This window comes from Podarcis liolepis (assembly GCF_965112155.1).
Source record: "Podarcis liolepis genome assembly, chromosome: 15".
In the NCBI taxonomy this organism is placed as follows: Eukaryota; Metazoa; Chordata; class Lepidosauria; order Squamata; family Lacertidae; genus Podarcis; species Podarcis liolepis.
Genome location: NC_139566.1, coordinates 17024189 through 17038692, shown reverse-complemented (window position 1 = coordinate 17038692; position 14504 = coordinate 17024189). Strand labels below are relative to the sequence as shown.

Here is a 14504-nt window from a genome sequence, read left to right as displayed (position 1 = left end):
AACCTAGCAGTTTGAAAGCACGAAGTGCAAGTAGATAAATAGGTACCGCTCTGGCGGGAAGGTAAACAGTGTTTCAGTGTGCTGCTCTGGTTTCGCCTGAAGCGGCTTAGTCATGCTGGCCACATGACCCGGAAGCTGTACACCGGCTCTCTCAGCCAATAAAGCGAGATGAGCACCGCAACCCAGAGTTGGCCATGACTGGACTTAACGGTCAGGGGTCCTTTACCTATATATTATAATAATAAATATTATATATAATAGTAATACACACACACACACACTTTACAGAATTTAGGAAGAGGCAACCTGAATATGGCAAGGTGGTCAGAGACAAATTTATGGAATAGGTGGAGGAGAAGAGCCACCAACGCTGGCTGCTAGTTGTCATATAGCTAAATGGAGCTTCCAGATTCAGAAGCAGTCTACCTTTGAACACCAGTTGCTGAGGGACATGAAGGGGGGATCTACTGCTTTGGGAGGTATCTGACTAACCTCTCTGGGAGGATGTGGGAGGCTGGCCTCGGTGCCTTTTTGTCCTCCTGATCCAGTAGGGCTCCCTTTTACAGAGGGGTTGGGGGTTGTTGCCTTTGCCACTCCCTTCATCCCTGACCATTTGGCATGCTGGTTGCTGGAAGTCCATCAAGACCTGGAGGCTGCCCCCACAGGTTGCCCCCACCTCCTGTCCTGGCACTGTCCTTTTGGAGAAGAATTGGACAGTGGCGTAGCGTGGGGGTGCAGGGGGGCCAGCCGCACCGGGCGCAACATCGGGGGGGGGGCGCACTCGCACTGCTAAAATCAGTGCTAAAATCCACGGGTTAGGGGGTGCAAATTACTTGCCTTGCCCCGGGTGCTGACAACCCATGCTACGCCACTGGAATTGGATACTGCATCATTGCAAAAGTTTGAGAAAAGGGCAACCGAAATGATCTAGGGGTGGAGTGTCCCCCCATGAAGAAAGGTTGCAGCGCTGGGGACTTTTTAGTAAAGAGGCGACATGATAGAAGTTTTCAAAATCTTGCATGGCAGGAAGAAAGCGGATAGAGGAGAAAAAAATTCTCCCTCTCTCTAACACCAAAATTTGTGGATATCCCATGAAAGATGAATGCTGGAAGAATCAGGACGGAGGGGGCAGGGGAAGTAATTCATGCAGCACATAGTTAAACTATGGAACTCACTGCCACAGGAAGGCCACCAACTGGGATTGCTTTAAAAGAAGACTGGACAAATTCATGGAGGTGAGGGCTATCCATGGCTGCTAGCTGGGAACAACTGGGGCTCTTGCGCTCGGATCCTGCTCGGTTTCCCCCAGGCAGAGCTGGCTGGCCACTGTGAGAACAGGATGCTGGACTAAATGGGCCACTGGTCTGATCCAGCAGGCTCCTCTTCTGAGAGTGAGTGGGGTGGGGGGCAGAGTTTGCTCCGCTGCCTCTCTCTCTCTCTCTCCTCTGAGCCTGGCTTGGTCCCTCCCTCCCCAGCTCCGGGAAGGGGAGCGAGCGAGCGGAGAGAGAGAGTCACACCCATCCCGGGCTGAGAGTTACAAGAGCCCAGCCCTAGACTGGGTGCTGCCCACTCGGTGCGCTCCTGCGGCAGGGATACAACACGAGAGAGCCTGCTCGCCGGGGCTCAGCTACCGCCTCCAGGAATCCAGGACAGGATCGGGGTCTGGGCAGAAGCAGCGACCGGGACGACGCCGGGCATGGCAGTGCCGGGCAGCTGAAGGCCACGGACCCGCAGGTACCATCCGGGCGGGCTGGCAGGCAGTGGGGGGAGGTGGTCAGCTTGGGCCGGGAAAGGGGGGGGAGGTCTGGTAGTCCCATCGCACGGTCACAGCCTCACCAGGGCTGACGGGACTCTATTTAATCCCCCCCCCCCAAATCCTCCTGCATACTTGAAAATAAACTTGGGCACATTTTTGCAGAGCACAAGTTAGTCTCCTTCAAGCGTCCCCTTCAAAAAGTTTGAATGTTTTAAAAGCTGTGCCTTGTCGAAAAGGGTTCCCCTCTCTGTTTGCTTAGCCCCCCCGTCCAGTCTTGGCACCTCTGGGCAACGCCCTTGGCACACGAGGCGGGAGGGTGGCGGAGCTTCCGCAGCCCTTTTTTTGCAGAGAAGTTGATGGGAAAGTTTGGAAGTTTTGGTGCGCGTGGAAACCGGATCGGTTTCGGGTGCGGAGAGGTGACCAAGCGAGGGGGAGATTCCGGGATCTGTGCCGATTCGTATTTATTGGAAACCGAAGTTATGGAAATGACTCTGAATTAGAGCCACCCACTCACTCCCTCTCACTTCGAGAAAGTCCAGGGCTTTCCGCTGGGTGTGACCCCGCCCTATCGTACTTTCAGGGGAGGGGTGCCCATTGAGAAGTGGGGGTAGCAAGACCTGGTGTAGGAGCGGGGCTGGATCCACAACTGGGAGGCTATCCGCGTGTGGATAGGCGGTGTGTGTGTGTGTGTGTGTGTGTGTGTGTGTGTGTGAAAACCATCGGCTTGTTTACACGACGTTAGTTGGGCTAGTTGGCTGGGGGGGGGGGCTTGAGGGGCGATGCGAGGGGGTGGTGCTTTTGGAAGTAGGGTTTTGTCCGGAGGCGAGTCTGATGGAGGGGAGCTCGGATGTCCCCCCAGGGTTGCTGCACAAGACGCTGGTGCGCATGCCCGTCAAGGCGTTGGCTTACTCCGGAGTGACTTCTTTTTGTGGCATCCAGTTTGCAGATCGGAAGGCGTGCAATCCTCAGGAGATCGGGCGGTTGCAAACAACGTGTGTGTGTGTGTGTGTTAGAGATCCCCTCCCAACCTCTTCGGACTTTTTGAATTTTGGGGGACTGACGCCTTTTTTGCGTTCTTTCGGATTACGGGGGAGTAAGGTCTGCACAGTCTTTTGCAAAACTCATCTCTGCCCCCCCCCCCCGTCCCAAGGGTGTGTTTGTTTCTAGGGGCTGGATGGGCTTCGAAATTCCACTTCCCTCCCCAGAGTATTTTTTCTCTTGGCTTAATTCGGAGTGGCTCCCTTTCGCATAGCTTGTCGAGAAAAGTCTGGCGTTCTGTAGAATGGGGAATGTGCTGCACTTACGAATCCGCGTGCAAAAAAAAATGGGGGGGGGGAGGCTTTGCGTCTTGCGCTGGATGTCACTTCGGATCCAGCCTGCAACAGGCGCGGCGACTCCTCCTGGGCTCAAACTTTTGCGCGTCTTTTCGCCGGAGAGGGAGCGGCCGTCCGTCGCCGCGGCCGCCTCGCCTGGCTCAGTCCGGGGCTGGCCCTCTAGTAGGTGGGGAAGCTCCTCCCTGCCGCTCCCCCCCCTCACTTGGCCCCCCTCCAGCTGCCTCTGGAATGCGGTGGTTGGAAAGACTGACTAATGCGAAGCAGGCTTTTTAGCTGGCAGAGGGAGGGAGGGGCTGAGCCCCACTCCAAAACTTGGGATTGGGGGGGGGGGCGGGTGAGTCCAGGAAGGGATCTCTCTCAAGCAGGAGAGAGGGGCAAAAGAGCCAACACGTTGCATGCAAAGTAGGGGGGGGGTCTCGTCTGAGGAGGCGCCTTGAAGGAGGGGTAGTGAAGTTCCACAGAAACTGGCTGTGTGCATGCTTTTCTGTGGGGTGAGGCTGGGGGAATCTGGAAGCTCTATGAGTCTGAGGGAAAGCATTTTGCACGTGGCTTGTCAGCTGGAGCTGTGTAGGTGTGGAGCAGGGCGAGATTTGGGGAGGTTTTCAATAAAGAAGACTATTTTCTGTCGGTGTATGGGGCATTCTGGGGGAGCAAGGGGCCTTTTGCACAGCAATTGGTAAGCTATTCCATGGGGCTTTGAAGAAGTGTCTACAAATCCATGGGACAAACTTGAAGACATGTGTTTCTTCTGTAGGGTAGAGTTACGAAAGTTTCTCTTCCCTCTGCAGCCAAACTCTCCTCTTTAGGAACACAGATATTTTAATGGGACCATGTGGGGTGTCTGATCTAGGGGGCTGCAAATAATTCTGTGGGAGTTTATGTAGCTGAGGGGAGTGCTTGTTCCATAACACTGGTGAGTTTAATTTTTAGGGGCCCACTGGGGAGATTTATAGAAATGTGCATTTCTGAGGCTGTGCCCCCTGGGCTATGCGGTTGAGCAGCTCTGTGCCCCACCCTATAGGAATCCACAGTGGCAATAAGTCCCCCACCTTTGTACTGTGTACCCCACATCCTTGTCCTGTAGCAGACATGGTTCCCCTAGCAGATTGTAGGGGCCAGTTTCGAGCTCCGTCTTATTATAGAGTCCACTCTTGTTGGGGAGTTCCTCCACTTCTTCTCATCCAGGATTGTTGTTTTCCTCCTGGCTGGCTCTCCAGAGCCACAGATGGGTCCACAATGACACCCAGCTTTGCTCTCAGTTCTGCTCTGTATCTCTGGGCAAGGCCGAGATTTGGTTAGGTGGAAAGGGTGTTGGCCTCTGCCCTGGCAGGTAGGGCAGGCCGGAGCATACTGGTTCTGTCGCTTCTTCCTCCTCCACCACCGTGGTTGCTGGATCATGGGTTTCCTTTGGGCGTGGCACCTCTGCAGCAAGCAACCTCTGGCCTGGTGCAGCACTAACCCCCCAGACACTTTCTGGAGCAGCTCCTGGCCCCATGGCAGCTCGCTTGGAGCTCCCACGACAACTACAAAAGTTTATTTGAATTTAGTTGACACTGAACATTAACTCTCACCCCCTTTTTTTGTCCTGCGTGGCAGGCGTCCCAAAAGCTTTCCTAGCACAAAAGTTGCTGGGTTTCCCCTATAAGTCTCCACTGGAATGGACAGCTCTGAAAAGGGGTTTTGATGGGTCGGGAGTGGAGACACTTTCTCCCCCAACCCCACTTTTCAAAGTGTCTTCGAGGAGAGGCCAAACGTCCCAAGTGAACCAAGTTGGGGGGGGAGTGACCCATACACAAAGCAAGGCCAAGGGGTGTCTTGGCCAGGCTAGCAGGCCGGACAAAGTTTTGTGTGTGTTGTCTCTTTTAAAGTGGTAAGATTCATGGTTGGCGCCAGAGGCACAGTTGGTCAGCTAGGGCTTTGGCCTGAGGACTTTGGGGGCTGTGGAGGGGGTGGCTCGCTTGGTTGGTAAGGGAGGGAGAGAACTTCAAGTTCAAAAACTCCCAACTCCTGACATGACGCTTTGTTGGCGTGGGCAGCCAGTGGGAGCCCTCCAGATATTGCTGGCATCTAACTCCCATCTGAACATTGGTCATCCTCGTTGGGAGTCCAGCTGCATCAGGAGTGCCCCATGTTCCCCACTCTTGCCCTATTCTGAGGCCTAGTAGTCCTCAAGTAGCCAACCCTGTGCCTTTATTACTAGACTGCAGGTGGGGACTCAGCTGACTGAATGCTCCCTGATCACTGGGTTTTATTTGTTGGCATGGGCGCATATTCAGTCACATAAATTGCAACCTGTAGCTGTATAGCCCTGACCTCAGGGCTCAGTTTACCACCTCAGTGAGAAGCAGGACCTTGAAGAGCCCATTGAAAGACAGCAGATTTAAGAGATGGCTAGGACAGGACAAGAAGGCTTACAAAGCAACCTGAAGACAGCCCTGGCTGAGTCCCCCGCAAACGTTTCCTTTCCCCCTCACTGGCATTTTCTTCCCCTCAGCTCTTGAAAGGGACTCTGTGTTTTCCAGCTTCCCTGCCTTGTCCACCTTGCACCTTCCTGGCTGGTAAGGCCTGTGTTGCATTCCTTCTTCCAGTTTGTTCATGAGGTGGTTCCTGGCCTGGTCTTCAAGGCACAGTGTGTTAATTTGCCTTTCACCATGTGTCCCTTTGCTGCAAGGGTTTGTTGAGGGCACAATTAAGCAATGGGAGGAGAGAGAGAGAGAGAGAGAAACCGCTTTGAAGGTTAACATTACTTTAGGGTCCGAAAGAAGGTCTTTCCCACTGGAGTCTTTCTTAAAAAAAAAAGGGGGGGTGATTGCAATTATTTCAGGTTGCTAGTGTACGTTTTGGGACGTGGTCTTCCCAATACCAAATTTCGCTGTTCAGGGACAAATCGACAACCAGAGGGAGGATGGTTTTCGACCACCTGAAGAGAAGCTTTGCATTTTGAGGATCGCATGCCTGCCAGCTGCTAGGTAATACAGTGATACCTCGGGTTACAAACACTTTGGGTTACAGACTCCGCTAACCCGGAAGTAGTACCTCGTGTTAAGAACTTTACCTCAGGATGAGAACAGAAATCGCGCAGCGGCATCAGCGGGAGGCCCCATTAGCTGAAGTGGTACCTCAGGTTAAGAATGGTTTCGGGTTAAGAAAGGACCTCCAGAAAGAATTAAGTTTGTAACCAGTGGTACCATTGTACTACATAACTTGGCTTTGGTCGACTCTTTTAGCTAGTGCACCACCCAAAATTAATCTCTGGCTTTCCTAATGTAAAGGCTATAATGTTGCTCTCTTTTTCTACTTCTGCCTAACCAGGAACTTGGGCATTTCGTATATGGTGTGAGGCAGATCTGGGTAATAGCCTGGCTTTGCCTTTTTGAAACAAAGAGAATCCTAGGTGTGTAACCTGATCCCTGCAAGCACCTAACAGAAGGCTAAATCAGTCTGCAATCTCCATCTTCAGGCTGAGTTCAAATGCAGATCTCAAAGTTTAACCCTCATCTGGACAAATAAAAAATGTGCACACTGTTTTGTAACAGTTTGGCTGATTTTAATAGAGATGTGTTGCCCAGCTGTGGATTTTGGAGTGGGGTGCCTTCTCAGTTCTGGGAGAGAGTTGTGGGTGACTTTAAAAAGCAAAGAAACGCAACCAAAAACCTTTTTTTTGGGGGGGGGGAGAGAATTGAGTTCCTTTGGACATCCCTGCTCTGCAAGGGCGGCGGCAGCGTTTGTGCTCACGAGGTTGGCGCACGTGAGACGTGGAGTTAATTCATATGTTCCTAAAGGAAACGTAGCTCAGAATGTGCTGCAAAGGCCTGGTCCTTCCAGGATTCCTGTCCAAGATTTTTTGCGGATGCTGCTTTGGAGAAAAACTGTTTCCTTGCCAGTTTGGTATTGTCTTTGAAAAGGGTGGAATAATCCTGTACGAGAAGGACACATGGAAAGCAAAAGGCGCCTGGGATTTCAGCTCCAGAAATGGAGGAGAACATTGCCTTGGTGGGGCTAAGATATGAGGTGTGGAAGAGAGAAAGAGAGAGAGAGGAAAGTGGGAGGTTGTATGTCGCTCTTGGGAAATCCAGAAAGCACAGGCTGGTCCCTGTTAGTAATTTCAGAAGCATGGTGGAGCCTTCAGCCGAGGCGGTGAGTAACCCATTAAAAATCATCTGAATTCAATCCATTTTCATAATTGCTTTGCATAACTTCAACTCTTGCATCATTCTGGTTTTGCTGGTACTAGGTGAGCGGGCAAGGGCACTGGCATTTCAGAAAAAGTTTCAGTTAGCAGCTCCTCCGGCTTCTTGAGATTTCATCAGCTCACACGCTTTCAAGCATACATTTCACAACTATAAGGACTAGAAACTCGATTTTTTAAAAAAGAAAAAGCCAGGACTGTCAGGTAGTTGAATCCTGTCCCCCATCCGTCGTGCCCCTGTCGTTCTCCAAAATCTCAGCATTCACACAAAGTCCTGCCTTTGAAAATAGCTCTGTACAATTTAGCCTCCCATACACCCATCCCTTCGTCCTCTTAATCAAAGGCAGTAACCTGTTTTTTGCAGTTCTGGGAGACTTCACATGTTTGTTGAGGGTGTGTAAGAGACCTGTGACCCTCATGTCCTTGCTCCTCTTTTGGTACATGAGAACGAAGGTGAAAAGGGGAGGGGAGGAAGCTTCCCTTGCCTAGTTAGAAAACCAACAGCTGCAAGACCAATTTGGCTTTTCGTTGACAGTGTGATAATTGACAAAGGGACGGGCAAACTTAAGCCTAGTTCTTACTGAGGCGGTCCGCTTCTTCCAATTGCAAGTTGCAGCTGTATGGGGACGGGGTTGAGTCCTATGGTTCAAGGTGATCTCTCTCCCCCCACCCCAAGTCTGGAGCGATAACTGCCCAGACACATGTCATCCACCTTAATGGGAATTAAATTTTGACCTATCCATGAGGGCTGTTGTGGCTTTGCTCCACACTTTTGAGAGCAGCAAAATTAAGCCAGAGTGTGTTCGGCCACAATTCCATGAAATATTAGAGGAGGAAATCCCCAAAAGTATTGGGTGCGGAATTAAGTTCCCAAAGAATCTTAGCTTTCCTTTTAAAAAAAGAAAAGAAAAAGAAACTCACCTATTCCTAGCTCTAATGGTTGTGCATATATATATGCTTGAAGATATCTGGGCTATGCCCACTGAAATATCAGAGGGGTTTTTGGGTAAAGATTTTGTGCGGTTAGGGCATCCACATTACATGCATCCATAAGTATTCATGGAAAAGGAAAGAGCATGCAAAATCCTGCATGTTGCAAAATCCTGCTTCTCTCAGTACAGAGTACAGAGCGCAGACGGCCCTGGGCGTAACTGGCTGGCAGAGCAAGAGCCTCCACCATGTTCTTTGAAGACTTGTGAGGTTCCAAGCTTCCTGACTGACAGCTGCCAACTCTCCTTTGTTCTAGCTCCAAGCGTCCCAGCTTCCCATAGAAAGATCTCCCCCCGCCGCCCCTGGCTCTTGTGCTTTTCTATGCTATCAATTAAAACTTCCCCTTTCCTGGTTATTGGTACCCATATCTTTTCTGCTACTGCTCTAATAGCTTGCGGGGCAGGGGGCAGAATGGAAATTAGAACTGGGAACTGGTGTAGGTGAAAGAATAAAACCGCCTCTCCCCATTGCTGCTCTGCTCCAGTAACTTTTGGAGTCCCTGCCTCATCCAGCTACTTTTAGGTAAATATGATACATGCGCATGCTGGTCTTCCAAGCTTCATCCGTTTAGGCCTTGAGTAGGCTCTTTTAAAATGCGAACCTTGTGGATGAGTCTCTGGTGTGTTGTGTGTGAGCATCATATACAGAAGAAATTGACGCACTGGACTCGCGCATTCAGCCTCCTTCAGTTTCATTAAAACAGTAGCAACCAACTTTGAAGCCCTTATGGTTACAAAGAGGAAAAGTGCAAGGAGAGTTTTCAGAGGGTCAAGTGCTGGACCCAGTTCCATGGCTTTCTGTGAGAACACAAATTCTGTCCAATATATGTGGTTTTAAATTCCAGCAGATTGTAATTTTGGATTTGTTCAGTATCCGCCTAAGCAGCCTCATGTTCAGAAGGGGATCATGCTCTTTATGCATTCTGGATTGGACCAGGGCGCTATTGGGACAAAAAAAGAGATAAACCAAAAGTGTGCCGTTGTTTCCCACAGCTGTGAGTCATGCAGAGATGCAACGGGAAGCCTTGGCTGGGGTTGGGTAATTCGGCTAAATCTCTGGGTTGGAAGTGATTGTGTGAGATTTAATTATCTGGTTGCGCCTGATGTGGAAATGCGTCTGCCGCTGGCAGAAGCCGATTGGATGGAGGCAAAGGCCCTGATCAGGGAGAGAAGCAGTGGGCAACCTCCTTTGTGGCTGGGTGGGTGTCATTTTTTATGTGAGCATGCTCACAGCCCTCTCCTGGCATACGGTGTGGGGGTTACTGATTCTGTCAGGGCTTCTTTAGCCGTGATTCCTGCACTGCAGGGGGTTAGACAAGATGACCCCTGGGAGTCCCTTCCAACTCTACCATTCTGTGATTCTGCTGCTCTGTGCAACTTCACCCCTTCTGCCTTCTGGAGTGGGAGAATGTCTTCTCATCTGCCTGAGGATGGGCAGACTTTGGGGCTGTTTCACTGGCGTCTCTATCGTCATCCTGTTCTTCTTTCCCTCCTCTGCACCCCATTTCTCCTGGGCTCCTTTGGAAGGAAGGGTGAGGTTTAAATCTAACATAAATAAATAAAAATCCATGGGCAGGAGATAGCATTTAAACAGGAAGGTAGACAGTAAAGATCCTCTTCCCTGAACGTAGGTGATTGAGGGGCAGTTTGACTTTGGCAGAGGAAAGGCAAACACCACCACCCTCCTCCTCCGCCTCTTGAGATAAAAGATCTGCGCTTGTTTGCCCTAACCGGTGACTCTGGAATGAGAGGCAGGACCAGCCCATGCAGTGTGGGAGCCTTGTGGGTGTGTTGCTCAGTCCTGCAAAGGCATCTTTCTCTTTGACATGTGGCAGGCTGGGTCGGAGGAACCTGCTGGAGTTTGATTGAACTTGGGAGGATAAAGGCAGCTAGCTGCTTGATTCCTGCTGCAAGTGCGTATTGTTGAGAGCCGGACTGAAGACTCTGACTTGGGCAGAAGATAATGGCATTGTTATCAGCCTACATGGTCCTGAACAGAAGGATACTGGCAATCTGTAAGAAGAGCCTTGCTAAATGTGGCCAAAGGGCCATATATCCCAGCGATCTGTTTCAGGCAGTGGGAAGCTTTCAAAGGGGGTGGGGGTCCAGAGGCACCCACCCACCTACTCCGCTTTGAGCAGTTGTTGACTCCCAGCAACTGGCATTCAGCAGCTTTGCTGGAGCTTACAATAAAATAATGCAAAGTCGAAACAACAAATTGTTTTTGAAAGCAAAATCACAATAAAACAAGGCACCGAAGTGATCTATAATAAGATAAATTGGAGGAACGAAAACGTTTTTGTGTGGACCTTTCGGGGAAGGGACTTCTCCCTCCAAGATGGAGTGCCACAAGCTAAAAGCCCCCATCTCTCTTTACCCATCTCTCCTGATCGAAGCAACTAGGTTAGGCAGGAACAGTTAAGCACTGCAAAGCAGTTCTTCCTCTTATCTGTCCTGAATCTTAAGCCCGTCAGTTTTGTTGGATGACCTGGAATTTAGCTTTGCACGTGGGAAACACCCCCCCACACACACACAATACTTTCTCTGCACTGTACAAAAAGAAGAAAACTATGGAACTCGCTTCCACAGGAGGCAGCGATAACCACCGGTCTAGATGGCTTTAAAAGAGGATTAGACAAATTCACGGAGGAGGAAAGAGTTTATTGATGGCTACTAGCCATGGTGGCTATGCCATGCAGCCAGAGGTGGTAATGCAGGAGGAGAGAGGGCTGTTGTGCTTAGGTCCTGCTTGGGGTGTCCCCCCCCCCCCGGCATCTGGTTGGCCACTGTGAAAACAGGATGCTGGACTAGATGGGCCATGGGCCTGATCCTGCGGAGCTCTTCTTAGGTTCATAAAGAGATGTCCCTGCTTTACAATTAAATTTCAACACAGGACACAGGAGTCATTTGCTGTTCTTTGGGAAGCTTCCTTTGCCCAAATGAGCTTAGGGAGGGTCTGGAGTCTGGAGGCCAGTCTGACCCAATTTCACAAAGACTGGAGCACACAGCGCCATGTTTGCTTCATGTGAAGGTGATGCAAGGAGGAGACACAGCCACAGGAATTCTAGGATTGGAGTGTCACAGGGTTGGGGCACAGGCAGAATGCCAGATCCCAGCCTGCTGCAGCCCCCGGGGGCAACAGGAGTGGCAAAAGCTGCTCACTTCCCTTGCTCTGGCCTCCCCCCCCTCTCTTGTTTTTTAAATATCATTATCAGCCTGATCTCCCTTGCTTCTTTGGGGCTTGCCCCAACACAGTAGGTGTGAAGAGCTGGGTGGCGAGGAAGGTGCCAGCGGTTGGGCTTGTTCCCCCAGTACCTGAAAACAAGACAAAGGGGAACCAGCAAAAGGGCCTGTTCATGCCCTGGAGATCGCTCATCAGCTTCAATAGACAAGCCAGGGCAAGTCGGTGGAACCAAGGAGCCTGGGATGTGTCTGGCCAGGTTATTGTACAGTCAGCTATCACAGAGGAGCATGTGCGCACAGAAGGGCTGGGTATGTGTTCTTGGTCTCCACGATACCAATGGGATGTGTGGGTGTGTGAATTGATTGCGGGGCGTGTGTCTGTGTACTCTAGGCCTGCCAAGGTGGAACCCATGAGTGCAGCAGAGGATTCCGGGGGACACCTCTTTAAGGCGCACACTCAAATCTCAAACAGGTTGTTGGCCAGGGTCTTCATAGCTTGCTGTTCTTGTGCCCCCCCCCCCAGGTAATCCCACTTTGCTGCTTCCCACACAATCCACATGTAGGCAGGGTTTTGTTTCTCATTTCTTAAAGCCTGGCTAAATAGGTCTTGCAGGGCTGGTTTTTTCTGCATTGCGTCCAAAACCTACTGAACCTGTTTGACTGCAGCGACTGAAGGAGGTGTACCTGCACCAGGAGAAGTGAAAGCCTTTCTCAGACCCCTTTCAGTTTCCCTGAAAAATAATCCCCTGCCCACATAGGTCTTGCAGTTGTAAGGTAGTTTAGGTTTTCAGGACTTGTTGTTTAGTCGTTTAGTCGTGTCCGACTCTTCATGACCCCTTGGACCAGAGCACGCCAGGCACTCCTGTCTTCCACTGCCTCCCGCAGTTTGGTCAAACGCATGCTGATACCTTCGAGAACACTATCCAACCATCTCGTCCTCTGTCGTCCCCTTCTCCTTGTGCCCTCCATCTTTCCCAACATCAGGGTCTTTTCCAGGAGGTCTTCTCTTCTCATGAGGTAGCCAGAGTATTGGAGCCTCAGCTTCAGGATCTGTCCTTCCAGTGAGCACTCAGGGCTGATTTCCTTCAGAATGGAGAGGTTTGATCTTCTTGCAGCCCATGGGACTCTCAAGAGTCTCCTCCAGCATCATAATTCAAAAGCATCAATTCTTCGGCGATCACTAGTCGTTTGCTAGTGACATGCATTTTATGTTTGGGAAGCTGCTACACCCAAGTGCAAAAATGGCAGCACAAGCAAGAGCCCCAAGAGTATGGCAGGAAACATGGGCTTCTGAACACACTGTGCCTCCACCTCCCCGCTTTGAACAATATTTCTGCTTTCCTTTCCCGTCCATGCCCGTGTCCCAGCTTTGTGCAACTAGGACGGTCAGTGAGCCTTTCCTTTGTGCTGCAAATGCTTTCTCTCTCCCATGCATGCACACCCACTCCCTTTTGTCTCCTTTCTGGGTGCTCGTGCCCCCAAGCCAATGTATCTGGCAAGTTCTTTGCCTTCCTAATTGAATTTTCAATGCCGCTCATATGACTTTATGGTTTGGTGTTGCTCTGGATCACCAGTGGAACAAAGACAGGATTTTCTTCCTCTTCTGCACAATCCAACCCTTTCAATCCCTGCGCTGATTGGAGCAGAAGGGGCATGAAATTGAAAGGGGAAGAGAACAGGATCCTGCTTGTTCCGGGGAAGGTGCCCCCCCCCCCAGTACAAGAGATTGTCCTTGCTTCAGAAGCAGCCCCCCCCCCCGCCTGGCATTCTTGGAGCACTCCTAATACACCAGTGCAGATGCATGGAAAGCTTAAGTCTATGTGACCTTTGTTTGCAGTGCTGGAGAACAGAGAAACTCTGATCTTGTGCAGTTTTCTGGAATCTAGAGAATCTAATCAGAACAGCCCTTGCATGAGACCAAAGATCCATCTAGTCTTGATGGTGTGTGTCCCTTCCTTCCTTCCTTCCTTCCTTCCTTCCTTCCTTCCTTCCTTCCTTCTTTCCAGAATGACTGACCCCCAGCAAAACTATCCACTGAGCTTCATAGGTGAGTGAAATCTGAAAATAGATGAGGGATGGGGAGTCCATGGTCCTTCACATGGTGTTGGGATTCTCAGTTTACCAACAAGGCCTGTGGTCAGGGACAACGGGAGTTCTAGATTAGCAACAACTTGAGAGCCAAAGGTTCTCCATCCCTGCTCAGGTAGAAGCAGATGATGTACCTAAGCAACTCAATATACATTCATTAACTGAATTGTGCCTAATTTCGCTGGCAGAACTGGCCAGGTGTGCAGGTTCTCTCCCTCTCATCACTGCGTACAAAACTCTACCTGTGGAGTTCATACTTTACCTCAGCCCAGCAAAGACCAATGTCCTGGGTCAGGTTGTCACCAGCCCTCCACACATCAAGCATTGATGACCACATGTTTTGGGTGGTAGATGGTTTTGCCTACCTGGGCTCCATTGTAACCAGCAATCTCTCCATTGATGCTGAGCTGGACAAGCATATTGGCAAGACAGCTACAGCAATGGCTTTCCTCTCTGAAAGGGTATGGAAGAATGTGATGCTAATGACCAACGCAAAGATGAAAAACCAGCTCTGTGTTACAAAGATGTCTGCAATTGCAACATGAAGGCTGGCGAGGATAACTCAGCTTGTGTGGGAATCCCTTGCAAATAAACCACAGTGCCTGGAGGCAGTCATTTGGGTCATACATCCACAGCAGTGACCAGAGGAGGAATGACTGCTGGGAGGACCACATGGTCCACCTGCATGAGCAGAACTGGATGCCTTCATCTGCCCCAGCTGCAAAACATGTCTCTACAGTGACAGCAGGTGCTGTAACTCTCCAGTGGTTGACTTCACCCCCGAAGGCACACTCCTCCATTGTCTCCCGAGACAGACAGATGCCAATCAGCCTCTGATTACAGTGTTTGACCTTTTGGTCCTAGGTCAGAAGAGTCCGTCCTTGCTGACTGATTCTTCCCCCCCTCCCACTCATCTGTTTTATATGTCAAATAGCCATCACAAGATATACATAAAACTCGTAAAA

At 50.6% G+C, this 14504-nt stretch overlaps 1 protein-coding gene across 4 annotated transcripts in view; it reads left to right on the top strand.

Annotated features, from left to right (window-relative positions):
• Positions 1-1473: 1473 nt before the first annotated feature.
• Positions 1474-14504, top strand: part of AHNAK (AHNAK nucleoprotein) — a 54181-nt gene continuing 41150 nt past the window's right edge. For all 4 annotated transcript variants that reach the window (XM_083477866.1, XM_083477867.1, XM_083477868.1 and 1 more), the window contains exon 1: positions 1474-1734. The gene's annotated coding sequence lies outside the window, so the exon portion shown is untranslated. The remainder of the gene's footprint in view (positions 1735-14504) is intronic.